Genomic DNA, 12,395 nt, shown 5'->3' with positions numbered 1-12,395 from the left:
CTCCATGTAGCTGCTGTTCATTCATCCCCCACGCAAGGCTCTCTGTCGGTGCTTCCGTCATGCACGGAGCGTCTCCAGGTCTGATCATCCGTGCCCGCGGTTTGTGTCGGCCTGTCTGTCTTGCGCACTGCAGGAGTCCGTGTTACTGTGAAACTTGGCAGAGCCAAGTCATGAAAGCTGCGTAACCTTGCCGGTCATGTTGAACAACTACCTTGCCAAGATGCCCAGTGATTGGGAATGTGTTGTGCGGCAAGAGGTTATTTTTGGGTGGGGGGGGGTGGCATTGAGGGATTGTTGAAACATAGGGAGTTTTCAATCTGCTCCAAGTCGAGACGAAACATCATTGATAGTGGGACCCATTGTACCTGGTAGCAAAGTGGTTGTTCTGCCAAGTAAAAGAAGTCACTGAGGGTTTTAACTCGGTTATCTTACCTTCTCACTTTGCACCCCCGGCCCCCCCCAAAAAAAAGCTGCACCACCACCTGTTTGCAGAGTAATGCTGGTGTGGCTGGGATATAAGTTATGGCGCAGCGGGAATCAGCGCTATCTTAAACGGTTATTGTTTGAGCAGAATCTGACCTCCTGAGCGAGGCACCATTCAGGTTGAGGAAGGGGTTTTAATTTGTCGGTCCGGTGGTGCATGTGACTTCTTCTTTTGCTGTAAACACTAATGTTTCATTTCACTCCTTGGCTTGTACTGCGACACCCACCTTTTGGTAGTGGGTGTCATTTGTAATACTGGGTTAGCCATTGTCTGGCTGGGCACTTAAAGCACACATGTGTGTTACCATCCTGATGGGAATAGTTTGAGAGTCTGCGCCAGGGAGCATTGGCAGGCTGACGAGTGTCACTGATGGCTGAAATCTCTTTATCCCACCCAATGTGTCTTTCTCTCCCCCCCCCCCACACCCCTTTCAGCCTCAGCCAGTACTGTAGCTAATTGAAACAGACACTCTTCCATCCCTTCGCGGAGTTCCATGAATGTGGCTCAACATTGCACCAGCTGGTGCTGAGAATCACTGCCCGCCCCCCCCCCCTCCCCGTGACTATTGCCAATTCTAAATTGATCGTCAGTCAATATTGGGGAACGTTATTTGTGGCGCCCGTGATCAGTTACTGCAGTTTGGAGGTGACCCTGACCTGATGTGTGCAGCTATGGGGAGGGGGTTGATAGTTGGAGCTGAGTGGCTACATTCTTTAGTGTTTGCCCAGCCTGTTCGGTTTGGCTTGTTCATCCAGTCAAACGACAAGACTCTTCCTGGAATCCGAGTGCTGCCTCGCTGTACCAGTTTTTCTTTTTTTGTTGACGTGTGGAGATGATGATTCGGTTCTGTACAATATCCAAGGGCTGTGACCAAGCTTTAATTTGACTGGACAGCATTTCTTGTTCGGCAGAATGTTTAAACTTTTCCTTTGTGCGCTTTCCCTCGAATTCCCTCGGTGCACTTCCCGCCCTGGCTGAATTGTTGATCGGGATGTGGGCTGGTCCGCGGATGTTGTTGCCGATACTTACACTGGGTGCCATTTCTTCTCTGTTGTCACTGAGCCAAGACCAGCGAGGGGGCCTGATGGGTTGTTGCGGTTGCTGTTATATCTGCAATTCCTTCCCTGACCAGGATCAGCCCATTGTCCCAACTGCTGGTTTGTCAGCTGAGTTGATCCATCTGATACCCATAAGCACATGTCTAGCCTTGGGTCTGAGCAAGGTGCTGTGCTGTGATATGCTGAAGATTTTGTTTAGGGATCAGGGGGTGAAAATTCCACTTTTTTTTTTTTTTTTTTTTTTTTTTGCCCAACACCTCTTTTTTATTTTTAATGGGACAGTTATATTTCTGAAGCTTTGTTACAGCCCTGACCTGTACCTAAAATTGATCTTTTTAAAATAATATTAGTGTACGTTAAGACTGCCATGTTGGTCTTCTAAAAACCCCAAGTACTGACTGGCGAACATTGTGACTGTGTAGTAAATTATGCTTTGTTTTTTTTATATATGGTGACATTCATTAAGAATAAAAGTTTGACTTTACGCTTTCTTGTGCAATTTTTTGTTTGTGTGCTGACACCCTGTTCAGCCCCCAGGAGCCTGCTCTGCCAATCAATAAAGTCACGGCTAATCCAATTGTGGCCCCAATTTTGCATTCCCACCAGGGTGGCACAGTGGTTAGCCTTGCAGTCTCATGGTTCGATTCTAACCTGTGTGGAGTTTCCACTTTCTCCCCCTGTCTGCGTGGGTTTCCTCCCACAGTCCAAAGATGTGCAGGTTAGGTGAATTGGCCATGTTAAATTGCCGCTTGGTGTCCCAACGGTGTGCAAATTAGATGGGATTATCAGGTGGGCCTACGTACTTGTTCAGAGGTCAGTGCAGCGGTTCTGTGGTACCCTTTTGACTCCCTTGTTGGTGAAGAATCTTTGTACCTCTTGACCTAATATTCAACGACTCTGCCTCTATTGCTGGGGAAGAATTCCACCGATTCATAACCTAGGGGGCAAAATTCTCCTCTTCCCATCTTAAATGGGGGCCCCTTAAACTGTTTCCCCTAGTTCACACGGGGAAACATCTCTCCATTCACCCTGTTAAGTGCCCTCAGGATCTTTCTGCATGATCACCTCTCATTCTTCCAATCTCCAATGGATGCAGAATCGGCCCCTTAACCCGGGGGGTGGGGGAATCCTAAGCGGGATCAGTCGAGAGAACCTTGTTCCTGGTGGTTGGTGGAAGTGGAGATGAAAACGGGACCAGTAAAAGCTAAGAGTCCGGGGAACAGGCAAACTAATGTGGGCCGCACAGTGGTTAGCACTGCTGCCTCACAGCGGCATGCCTCAACATGTTCGTTTCCGACCTTGGGTGACTGGAGTTTGCACATTCTTCCCATGTCTGGGTGGGTTTCCTCCGGGTGCTCTATTTCCTCCCGCAGTCCCAAAGATGTGCAGGTTAGGTGGATTGAGGGGCAGCATGTGGCGCAGTGGTTAGCACTGGGATTGCGGCGCCGAGGTCCCACGTTCGATCCCGGCTCTGGGTCACTGTCCGTGTGGAGTTTGCACATTCTCCCCATGTCTGCGTGGGTTTCGTCCCCACAACCCAAAGATGTGCAGGTTAGGTCGATTGCCCATGATCAATTGCCCCTTAAGTGTCCCAACGGTTGGGCGGGGTTTAGGCCTAGGTGGGGTGCTCTTTCAGAGGGTCGGTGCAGACTCGATGGGCTGAAGGGTTTCCTTCTGCACTGTTGAGGATTCTAACAATTTGGCTGTTTCCACAGCCAAACAAGTGAACTTGCTTGTCCGTCTCTTTCCCCCCCCCCCCAAAGATTTAGTGGCTGGTGGAAATGCTGGAAACACTTGGGTCAGGCGGCATCTGTCGGGAGAGATGGTTCGCAGGTTGCAGTCTCAAAAGGGCTGAATGGCTGACTTCTGCACTAGGGATTCTTTATTACCTTTTTTTCATAACTTGAACGAGTTCAGTTAATATTTGGGGAGAATGTAACGGGGGGGGGGGGGGGAGGGGAGGGGGAGGTGGTTGGGATGGGAGGTGAGTGACATGAGATGATGGAGCAAAGCAAATGGAGATGAAAACCGTGGAGGCAGCTGATTAACTTGCATTGGAATAAATCAGTAAGATGAACAACAAGGTGACCGGCAACTGGAAGCTTAACTTCATACATTTATTGGGTAGCACAGTGGTTAGCACTGTGGCTTCACAGGGACCCGGGTTTGATTCCCAGCTGGGTCACTGGAGTCTGCCCGCTCTCCCCGTGTCTGTGTGGGTTTCCTCCCACAAGCCCAGAAAGACGTGCTTGTTGGGTGAATTGGACATTCTGAGTTCTCCCTCTGTGTACCCGAACAGGCGCCTGAGTGTGGCGACTAGGGGCTTTTCACAGTAACTTCATTGCAGTGTTAATGTAAGCCTACTTGTGACAATAAAGATTGTTATCAAATAATCTGCCTTCCTATATTTTGCTACCAACGCAGCTAACCTCACATTTACCCACATTATACTGCATGTGCCCACTCAGTCAGCCTGTCCAAATTACGCTAAAGCATCTCTGCATCCTCCTCACAACTCGCCCTCCCACCCAACTTTGTATCATCTGCAAATTTGGAGATAATATTTAGTTCCCTTGTCCAAATCATTAAAACACAATGTGAACAGTTGGGGTCCCAATGCCCTAGGAATCTGAAACCCTCCCCCTCACGCCATCTCTTCAGACACTTATTCATCCGATACATCTTGACTAGCACGTGGCACTGGTAGTAATCCTGAGTCCCTTTGAGCTCCGACTTCTCAACTTTCTTCCTCACTCCCTATATTCTGCTTTCAGGACCTCAACTCTTTTTTTTTTTTTTTTAAACCTATGTTGTTGGCACCACGACCACTGGCTGTTCACCCTCCCCCTCCAGAATGTCCTGTAACTGCTACGAGACATCCTTGACCCCAGCACCAGTGCGGCAACATACCATCCTGGAGTCTCGTTGCGGCCACGGAAACGCCTACCTATCCCCCTTACAATCAAATCCCTGATAACTATTGCATTCCCACACTTTTTACTCCACCCCTCCGTAACAACCAACCGTGGTGCAACGTGTTTGGCTGCTGCTTTCCCTGGAGAAGCCATTCCCCTCAATGGAATCCAAAATTATATGTTTTGCAGGCGAATGGCCACAAGAAATTCCTGCACTGCCTGCCTAGCTCTCTTGCTCTGCCTGGTGATTGCCCATTCCTTTCCTGCTTGCGGAGCCTGTGGTGTGACCGCCTCTCTATACGTGCTATCCACGACACACTCTGCCTCCCGGATGCTCCACAGTGTCCCCAGCCGCAGCTCCAACTCCGAAATCCGGGCTTCCAGGAGCTGTAGCTGGGGACACTTCCTGCACACATGCTGGGCTCGGGCACTGGAAATGTTTCCGACTTCCCACATGGAGCAGGAGGTGCAAACCAAGGCTTTGAGTTCTGCCATGACTTACCCTTTTAAATGAAAGCTTTGGAAGGTGCACGATATTAGATTAAATCCAATTCTCTTATGGTTCTTCCTGGCTTGTCCACGTTATGACCAATTAGTGCCCTTACAGATTATAAACCACAACTTATTTTCAAACTATAATTGATAAAAGTTGTAGACATACCAAACTTGCCCACTAATAAACTAAGCCAGGCTCGTATGCCGTTAGGCTTGTACGCTGAGGTGCTGAAGAGTTCAATTCCCACATGAACATTAAACCCTGTGCATCTTTTGGACAAATGTTAACTTATTGTCTACCCCACTTCCGGTTGCGGCTATGCATAGGTAGGTCGCACGTTCGGCAATACGTTCGGGAACGGACTTTTGGGCTCTTCAGCGGGGCCCCAGCGGCAATTGTTTGACGGTTCCCAGTGTGGGAAGGTGACAGCAAGGTTCCCCCGACACTATATGGAGTGGAGCGGTTAAGAAAGTGATCCTGGTGCAGCGGAAAGTGCGAGGGAGGAAAAACAAGATGGCGGTGGGTGGAGACCAAGCAGCGTGGTCGCAGGAGTCCCTTAAACGCTGCTTTGCGGAGCTGAGGACAGAAATGCTGGCGCCAATGAAGACGGCGATTGAGAAGCTTGTGGAGCCCCAGAAGGCCCAAGGGGCGGCGATTCAGGAGGTGCGGCAAAAAGCCTGGAGAACGAGGACGAGATCTTGGGCCTGGCGGTGAAGGTGGATGCACACGAGGCGCTCTACAAGAGGTGGCAGGAAAAATGTGAGGACCTGGAGAATAGGTCGAGGAGGAAGAACCTTCGGATTCTAGGTCTCCCTGAAGGAGTGGAGGAGCCCAATGCCAGGGCATATATGAGCACGATGCTCAATTCGCTGATGGGCGTGGGAGCTTTCCCGAGGCCCCTGGAGCTGGATGGGGCTCATCGGTTCCTGGCAAGGAGACCCGCCGCCAAGGGCTATAGTGGTGAGGTTCCACCGCTTTATGGACAGAGTGTGTGTCCTGAGATGAACCAAAAAAGAACGGAGCAGCAGGTGGGAGAACACGGAGATCCGAATTTACCAGGACTGGAGTGCGGAGGTGGCTAAGAAGAGGGCTGGTTTCAACTGGGCTAAGGCGGTTCTCCATCGGAAGGGGGTGAAGTTCGGGATGCTGCAGCCAGCGCGATTGTGGGTCACGTTCCAAGATCGGCACCACTATTTTGAAATGCCTGATGAGGCATGGAACCTTATCCAGTCTGAAAAGTTGGACTCAAACTGGGGGTTTGTCGTGGGAGATGTTTACTGCGTTTGGGGAATATTCTTTTTGTTTTGGTGCTGGGTGGGGATGGGTGAATGGATTTGATGGGAGAGCGTGGGCGTCGGTGTTGGAGGGGCAGGGCCCCGCGGTGGAAGAAGGGGGGTGGAGGCCTGGGGATGGGGAGTTGGGGTAAGGCCGCAAAAAAGAGGTGCGCCAGAGTGGGCGGGGCCAGCTCAGACGTAAAGCGCGGGCTTTTTCACACGTTAGGGAAGGATGGGGGCGGGGCCAGGGGGCAGGACGGTGCTGGGAGAGGAACGCACACTGATTGCCAAGGGGTGGGGGGATTCTCACACTGGGGGGTCGATGGAATGGCTGGGGTCAGCAGGAGTCAGCTGACTTACGGGAGTGTCGGGAGCAAGATGACTAGATGAGGGAGGGATGGGGGGAAAGGGGAGCTCGAAGTAGGAGAGGTGGGCGGGGTCCGCCGCCTGTGGGACTGGAGGGTGCGGGAGGCGCGGGCACGTGGCTGGCCTAGAAAAGGAGATGGCTGGGGGGCGGGGGTAGCTCCCTGATCTGGCTGATAACTTGGAATGTGAGGGGCCTGAATGGGCCAGTCAAGAGGGCCCAGGTGTTCGCGCACTTAAAGGGACTGAAGGCAGATGTGGTTATGCTCCAGGAGACCCATCTGAAGGTGGCAGATCAGGTCAGGCTGAGAAAGGGATGGGTAGGGCAGGTCTTTCATTCAGGGCTGGATGCGAAGAACAAAGGGGTTGCAATACTGGTGGGGAAGCGGGTGTCGTTCGAGGCACTGAATATTGTAGCGGATAATGGAGGTCGATATGTGATGGTGAGTGGTAGGTTGCAGGTGGTATTGGTGAACGTATATGCCCCGAATTGGGATGATGCCGGATTTATGAAATGCATGCTGGGTCGGATTCCGGATCTGGAGGTAGGAAGCTTGATAATGGGGGGTCGGGGGGGGGGGGAACTTCAACACGGTGCTGGACCCAGCACTGGACCGTTCTAGGTCCAGGACTGGTAAGAGGCTGGCTGCGGCCAAGGTGCTCGGGGGGGGGATTTATGGACCAGATGGGGGGAGTGGATCCATGGAGGTTTGCCAGGCCACAGGCCAGGGAATTTTCCTTCTTTTCCCACGTCCATAGAGCCTAGATAGATTTTTTCATTTTGAGTAGGGCGCTAATCCCGAAAGTGGAGGGAACAGAATATTCGGCCTTAGCCATCTTGGACCACGCCCCATATTGGGTGGAGCTGGAATTGGGGGAGGAGAGGGACCAGCGCCCGCTGTGGCACCTCGATGTGGGACTGTTGGCGGATGAGGGGGGTGCGGGAGTGTATTGAAAGATACTTGGAGGCCAACGACAACGGGGAGGTGCAGGTGGGAGTAGTCTGGGAGGCGGTGGTCAGGGGAGAGCTAATCTCCATTAGGGCCCACAGGGAGAAGAGAGAGAGGAGGGAGAGGGAGAGGTTGGGGGAGATTTTAAGGGTGGACAGGAGTTATGCATAGGCCCCCGAGAAGGGGCTACTTAGGGAGCGACGAAACCTCCAGACAGAATTCGACCTGATGACCACGGGGAAAGCAGAGGCACAGTGGAGGAAAGCGCAAGGGGTGGCGGATGAGTATGGGGAGAAGGCGAGTCGGATGCTGGCACATCAGCTTCGTAAGAGGGAGGCAGCGAGGGAGATTGGTGGAGTTAGGGATAGAGGGGGGAATACGGAGCGGATTGCGGTGAGAATAAACGAGGTATTTAGGGACTTCTATGGGGATCTTTACAGGTCTGAACCCCCAGTGTGGGAGATGGGGATGCGACGATTCCTAGATCAGCTGAGGTTCCCGAGGGTGGAGGAGGAGCAGGGGGCGCCGATTGGGCTGGAGGAGCTGGTTAAAGGATTGGGGAACATGCAGGCAGGGAAGGCCCCGGGGCCGGATGGTTCCCGGTTGAATTTTACAGGAAATACATGGATCAACTGGGCCCGTTGTTAGTGAGGACTTTTAATAAGGCGACGGAGGAGGGGACCTTTCCCCCGACTATGTCCAGGGCGCTGATTTCTTTGATCTTGAAGCGGGACAAGGATCCATTGCAATGTGGGTCGTATAGACCGATCTCGCTCCTCAATGTTGACACTAAGTTGCTGGCGATGGTGCTGGCTACGAGAATTGAAGACTGTGTCCCGGGGGTGATTCATGAGGACCAGACGGGATTTGTGAAGGGTAGGCAGCTAAATACAAATGTGCGGAGGCTCCTCAAAGTGATTATCATGCCCTTGATGGAGGGGGAAGCGGAGGTAGTGGCAGCTTTGGACGAGGAGAAGGCCTTTGATCGGGTGGAGTGGGAGTATCTTTGGGAAGTGTTGCGGAGGTTTGGGTTCGGGGAGGGGTTCATCAGTTGGGTCAGGCTGCTATATAGAGCCCCGGTGGCGAGTGTGGCTACGAACCAGAGAGGTCAGAGTACTTTCGGCTGTACCGGGGGACGAGGCAGGGGTGTCCCCTTGTTGTTTGCACTGACAATTGAGCCACTGGCCATGGCACTGAGGGAGTCCAGGAAATGGAGGGGATTGGTTCGGGGGGGGGGGGGGGGGGGGGGGAGAGAGGAACACGGGGTGCCGATGACCTGTTGTATGTTGCGGACCCAGTGGAGGGGATGGCGGAGGTCATGCGGATCCTTAGGGAGTTTGGGGACTTTTCGGGGTATAAACTCAACGTAGGGAAGAGTGAGCTCTTTGTGGTGCATTCAGGGGACCAGGGATGAGCTGCCGCTGAAGAGGGCGGAAAGGAGCTTTAGGTACCTGGGGATCCAAGTAGCTAGGAGTTGGGGGGCCCTGCACAAGCTCAATTTGACGCGGTTGATGGAGCAGATGGAGGAGGATTTTAAAAGATGGGATATGCTGACACTCTTACTAGCGGGTAGGGCGCTGGTGACGGCACCGCTGCCGCTCTCGCCGACAAGGTACACCACGAGTCCGGTAGTGGCAGCGACGCTGAAAATCTGGGGACAGTGGTGGTGACACAGGGGCGAGGTGGGAGCCTCGATTTGGTCCCAGGAAGGATGGATGGGGGGTTTCGGAGCTGGCATCGGGCAGGGATTAGAAGAATGGGGGACCTGTTCATCGATGGGACGTTTGCGAGCATAGGAGCGCTGGAGAAGTTTGGGCTACCCCCAGGAAACGCTTTCAGGTACACGCAAGTGAGGGCGTTTGTGAGGCGGCAGGAGACGGAATTCCCGCTGCTTCCGGCATGTGGGATTCAGGACAGGGTGATTTCGGGTGTATGGGTTGGAGAAGACAAGGTTTCGGCAATTTACCAGGAGCTGCAGGAAGAGGAGGAGGCCTCGATGGAGGAGTTAAAGGGCAAGTGGGAGGAGGAGCTTGTGGAGGAGATAGATGAGGGTCTGTGGGCTGATGCCCTGAGTAGGGTTAATTCTTCCTCCTCTTGCACCAGGCTCAGCCTAATACAGTTCAAAGTTACTCACAGAGTGCATATGACAGTCGGTTCTTTGGGGTGGAGGACAGATGTGGGAGGTGCTCGGGAGCCCAGCAAATCACGTCCACATGTTCTGGTCGTGCCCGGCGCTGGATGGGTTCTGGAGGGGTTTTGGGAGGACTATGTCCAAGGTGGTGAACGCCCGGGTCAAGCCGAGCTGGGGATTACCATTATTTGGGGTATTGGACGAGCCGGGAGTGCAGGAGGCGAAAGAGGCCGGTATTCTGGCCTTTGCGTCCCTGGTAGCCCGGCGGAGGATTTTGCTATTACGGAAAGATGCGAAGCCCCCTAGTGTGGAAGCTTGGATCAATGACATGGCAGGGTTCATCAAGCTGGAGAGGATAAAGTTTGCCTTGAGAGGGTCTGTGCAACCGTTCCTAGACTATCTCACGGAACGTTAGGTCAGCAGCAGCCCAAGGGCCGGGTGGAGGGGTTCTTTTGGGGTGGCGTTTGGGTTGAGGGGGGTTTTCCCTATTTGTGTTTTTTACTGTTATATGGGGGGCTATTGTATATGGAGGAAATCCTATGTATAATTTCTACTTGTGTTCTTGTTTCTTTCTTGTTGGGGGTTTTGTTGAAAAATTTGAATAAATATATATATTTTTAAAAGACTTATTGTCGACCCACTTGGGGAAACATGGGAAAAAATCCTGTCGTTTCAAAGTAGGGAGTTGCGAACATGTGAGTTCGGAGTGGGCCATTCGGCCCTCGAGCCTGCACTGCCATTCCGTAAGATCGTGGCTGATCCCATTGTGGCCCCACATTCTCTCCCTGATAACCTTATCTCCCCCCCCTGCCTTGAACATATTCGCTAACCCTGTCTTCACTGCTCTCTGGGGAAGAGTTCCACAGACTCAGAGGAAAATTCACCGAATCTCTGATTAAAATGATTAGTTCCCCCTCCCCTCCTCCTCGCCCTCTGGTTCTATCTCTCCCAGTGTAAAGATCCTCTCCCTCTGTCTGTGTGGGTTTCCTCCGGGCGCTCCGGTTTCCTCCCACAAGTCCCGAAAGACGTGCTCGTTAGGTGCATTGGACACTCTGAATTCTCTCTCAGTGTACCCGAACAGGCGCCGGAGTGTGGCGACTAGGGGATTTTTACGGTATCTTCATTGCAGTGTTAATGCAAGCCTACTTGGGACAATAATAAAGAATTATTAATAAACTAATTTACTGGTGTCTGAATTTAATTGCAGTTTTTTAGTATGTCGATTGGAATTCACCTTCAGAACAGACATGTCCTACATTAGTCCCTCTCCAGCGGGCAGTGCAGATTGAGATCACTCAACACAACCTCAATTTATGACTTGGACCGAATATATATTATAAACAGCACCTAAAGGGCAGCACAGTGGTTACCAGCTGCCTCACAGTCAGGGACACGGGTTCGATTCTGGCTTTGGGTGACTGTCTTTGTGGAGTTTGCACTTTCTCCCCGTGTCTGCGTGGGTTTCCTCCCAGTGCTCCAGTTTCCTCCCACAGTCCAGAGATGTGCAGGTTAGGTGGCTTGGCCGTGCTAAATTGCCCCTTACTGTCCAAAGATGTGCAGGTTTTGTAGGGTGGGCCTAGGTTGGCTGCTCTTTCAGAGGGTTAGTGCAGACATGATAGGCCAAATGGTCTCCTTCTGCACTGTAGTGATTCTAAAGGGGAATTAGGGTTAGTATTTATTATAAAAGTGGATTATCATAGAATTTACAGTGCAGAAAGAGGCCATTCGGCCCGAGTCTGCACCGGTTCTTGGAAAGAGCACCCTACCCAAGGTCAACACCTCCACCCTATCCCCATAACCCCACGCAACACTAAGGGCAATTTTGGACACTAAGGGCAATTTATCATGGCCAATCCACCTAACCTGCACATCTTTGGACTGTGGGAGGAAACCCACGCACACACGGGGAGGATGTGCAGACTCCACAGTGACCCAAGCCAGAATCAAACCTGGGACCCTGGAGCTGTGAAGCAATTGTGCTAACCACAATGCTACCATGCTGGATGTGGGGTTAGAACAGAAATCTATAACTAAACAGTGAGCGACTTTCTACTGTAAACAACTTTTAAAAAGAAAATTAGAGTACCAATTCTTTATTACCAATTAAGGGGCAATTTAGCGTGGCCAATCCACCTACCCAGCACATCTTTGGGTTGTGGGGGTGAAACCCACGCAGACAATGTGCAAGCTCCACACGGACAATGACCCAGGACCGGAATCGAACCCGGGTGCTCGGTGCCGTGAGGCAGCAGTGCTAACCACTGGGCCACTGTGACGCCCTACTGTAAACAATCTTATGACAAAATGGCTGTTTTCAATCTGCAACCAGCATAACACAAGGGGAGGAAGCAGAGACGCAACAAGGCATACGCCAGTCTTCTGTAATCACAGGCCTGCCTTTTCTCCTCATCCCATCCAGCCCTCGCTCAAAACCAATCGCATCTCTAATTCTTCCCAGTCCTGATGAAAGGTCACAGGCCCCGAAACATTGTTTTCCTCTCCAGATACTCTTTCAAGCTAAGTATTTCCAGCATAACTTCATTGCAGTGTTAATGTAAGCCTACTTGTGACAATAAATGTTATTTATTTTTATATTCAGTGTTTTTAAAAATAGATCCAACAAGGCAATCTCTCTCTTACTAACAATCCAAATCAGAGGGAAACCTTCATGAACATCCCCTTGAAATATGCAGCGCATCTGAACAAAAACACTTTACTTTAAAC

This window comes from Scyliorhinus torazame, chromosome 29 (genome assembly GCF_047496885.1).
Source record: "Scyliorhinus torazame isolate Kashiwa2021f chromosome 29, sScyTor2.1, whole genome shotgun sequence".
Lineage (NCBI taxonomy): Eukaryota > Metazoa > Chordata > Chondrichthyes > Carcharhiniformes > Scyliorhinidae > Scyliorhinus > Scyliorhinus torazame.
This window is presented reverse-complemented; position numbering follows the sequence as displayed.